This window comes from Egretta garzetta, unplaced genomic scaffold (genome assembly GCF_000687185.1).
Source record: "Egretta garzetta isolate BGI_Z169 unplaced genomic scaffold, ASM68718v1 scaffold299, whole genome shotgun sequence".
Classification (NCBI taxonomy): domain Eukaryota; kingdom Metazoa; phylum Chordata; class Aves; order Pelecaniformes; family Ardeidae; genus Egretta; species Egretta garzetta.
In genome coordinates, this window is record NW_009260696.1 from 786,794 (window position 1) to 790,393 (window position 3,600).

Below are 3,600 nucleotides of genomic sequence, written 5' to 3' on the forward strand. Positions count from 1 at the left end.
AACCCACCTGTGTGACTTCCACCCTGGGGATCAGCATAAACTGCCCCTTTTCCAAACCGGCAGGGCTGGGGGCTTAGGTGTCCAAGGAGCAGGACCTGCTCCTGCAGCATTGCCAGAACATGCCTCTTGCCGAGCAACCCTCCGGGCTGGCAGAGCTGTCGGGTGGTTGGGGTACAGCCGGCTACTCTCTCCCTCCCCCCCCAAGCTATGCTGGCTTTGTGGTTCCTGTGGCCTCTACCTCAGAGCCCCCTCCTTCTCCTTGGCTGTAAAATGCACATAAACATCCCCTACCTGGCAGCACCACTTACAAAGCACTTGATTTCTTGGGAGGAGGCACAGCATTACAGTGCATTTATACGGCATGATGAACCACTTCTATAATGCCTGCGCTCGAGGGAGTATCTAACCATAGCCATACCTGTTTGGGCATTCATCTGTATGGAAAATGCAGCCTCTTTCCTGGCTAACACTGGGGTTGCCTTGCAGAAACCATTTAGTCTGTCTAGACAAGTATGAAGAGCAGTGCTTGGAGGTGTGAATGATTTGAGCTGGGGTATCTCTGTGGTGTTAGGTTTGCTGTACGGCGCTACGAGGTGTTGGTCGGTGCTTTTGGCTCTTTGGTTAGCAAATGCACAGCAACCAGCCAGTAGATTGTAGAGGTTTGTTTCACCTAAGAGGAAGGGAAGAAGAATGCAGCCAGCCCTTCATCACACATGTGCATGGGAGAAGCATCACAGAGTTTAACCAGGCTAAAGTGAACAGAGAAAGCACTGAAAATGATGAAGAAATGGGCAATGAGGGGGAGGATGGGGAAAGGCATATACGGTCAGCTTACATCCTGGAGGGCAGCAGAGAGAAGTTCATCAATGTTTGTATGGTGCTTAGAGAGTCTCAAATAGGAGGCACTAAAAAAAAAAAAGTAGCACTATGTATGAGCATAGAATAAATAAAATCCTTAGGACAGAAGACTGAAACTAGGGATAATGTATGTCCTTAATACATATTCAAATGAAAAAAAAGTGTATTGAAGGGAGCAGGCTTTAACGTAAAACAAAATCAAGGGGAAAGTGGATATGTAGGTGTTCTTGAATACTTAAGAACATTCAAATAAGCATACTTAAATAAGGACAGATGGAAGTATCTGTCTCCATTTTAGGTTTTTAATGACCTTTACAAATCTAGTCTTTAATCCTGCAAACCTTTCTACATATGCATTGTCCATCTGACTTGCCCAACAGTCCAAGTAAATTAATGAGGAAGATTCAAGTGAGGACAAACTTCCAGGACTGAGCCTTGTGGCAATAACATGTCAATCACAGTTCCAGTGTGACAGGTAGGTTCTCCTCCCAGTAAATGTGTGTGTGAGTCCCTGACGGTTTCTACAGCTCCAGGAATGACTCATTTTGAGAGACACCACACAAAGCATCTGTTTCCGAGTCACAAAGATATTCTAGAGACATGACACATAAATATTATTGGGATCTGGCAGTACGCGAGGCCAGACGGTTTTATCTAATTTGATGGTCAAGAATACACGCAGGTCTGGCTCGATGTTTTGTGGCCATTTAGTGCACAGTGAACAGAAGATGCTATAGTTCCTTGCTGGCACATGTATGGGGATGATCAGGTCCAGAGTGCATTTTATCCACGAGCAGAGGAGATCAATTCTGAGAAGTGCTGAGCGTCTTGAAATGCCCCCAACAGCTCGTGGGAGTTGCCCCATTTCAGGTCCAAACCTGGCCAAACAGATTTGGTCTGACCCTGTCCGCTGAGCGTATTCAGCAGGCAAAGCCTGGCTCTGTGCAAGGGCTGTGCTTAGGCCCTTGAGGAAGGAGCTGGACTAGTGAGAATTTTATTTGGACTGGGGTTAAATGCTCTCATGCCTCGGTGTCCTCTCTCTGTCCCATTGCACTGGACTTTCTTACCCACTGAGAGTTCTGCCTTTCTGTCAAGAAAAATCTCTTTCTATACATGTCAACAAATAAATCGAGAAAATTGCTTTCAGGCTGTCATCTGTGTGATACTGGGGAAGAGAGACTGCTCCTAGAGCAGCAGTAGCAGACACCAACTGCAAATCTCAGGAAAAGAGCTATTAAGCAACTTAGGGCATGTGTTGATAATTAGTTAATGCTTGTTATGTTTGCTCTGGGCTTTTCATTTCTGTTGACTGGCTGTGAATTTTCTGCACTATCACTGCTTGTTTACAGTACAGCACCTAGCTTAAACAATTAATCAGTTTTAAGAGACTCTGCTAATGTCCCTCTGACATCCAAAGAGCCCAGTTAAGTGAGTTTGCCTCTAAATGCTGGGCAAAAGCTGAGAGGGGAAGGAAACAACGCATCTCCTTCTGTGCATCTGCGGCCTGCAGCATAGATAAGACAGAGTTAGAAATGACTTATAAGTTGACTTATAAAATGAACAGCTTTGACCAGCTTTAAAAAAAATAAAGTTTTTTTAAAAAAGTGTATAAAAATATAATCCGTACAATGTTAGGGCCAAATTCCATAAAACGCCAAATAAATCCATTATTTACTGCGTGCCCCTCTCTGGACCTATACAACACAGATTTTCTGCACACAAGATCATTTCTGTCTTGTCAGAATATCCTGAATGTACTCCCACCGTATGATATTGCCGTGGCTTTTGAGGATTACACTGTTACTGTCAGTGCCAGGCATATCTATCCAAGAAAGCAGTGTCAATATAATATGAGAATAAATGACATGACTGTGAATTACAAAAAGAATAATTCATAGGTAATTTTCAATTACAGGGAATAATTTATAGGTGCCTGATTCGCAAAGAGAATAATTTATGAGTAACCTGAATTGCATGTAAAGCGCCTTACAGGTTGCTATAAGAAAGGGAGTATACCGACTGCTTGGCTGTCACGTGCTGAGACTGCATTTTGAGGGCATTTCTTGCAAAAACACCCACCGTGAAAAAAATCTGTCAAATTCCATAGTAAAAAGATTTGTATAATATGCCCAATCTGATCTGAAACCCCTGTGTGCTACCAAAAGCCAGACGTAGAGACCGTGTTGCCCTTGGAGCGCCTGCCTCACGGCACATACCACAAGCGGAAAGGCTACAACTGTTCCTACAACCTCATCACTGGAAAAGGCTGTCCCCAGCAGCGGACAACGAGCCCAGTGCCGAAACCTTTGGGTTATGTGTGCCCCCACTGCACTGCGTGGCTGCGACGGTGAATAATGTGAAAGATCTGAATAACAGAAAAGAGAGGGAGGTCTGCATAAACTGGATTAGAATTCCCAGCGCAGGCTGGCTCCTTCCCTACCCTGTCGGGGACCCTGCAGGTGCCAGGAGAGGACAAGCTCGTGTTTCATACTGCACAGATGGGCATCGCTCGTTTGTATGATCCAATACGGACGCTCCTTGTTTTGGAAAAATTACATGAGCAAATGGCTGCAAAATGGAATGACAAAATGCAGATTGGGGATAGGATGCTTTTTTCTAATGGTGAAAGTAGAAAACAGTACATCAGTGGACATGCTGAGTGCCTCCACTTGCAGCAGATATTTGAATTATTATTTTGCTTAAAGCATTTCCTCCAGTTACTGGCCCTTGAAATAAAAAGAG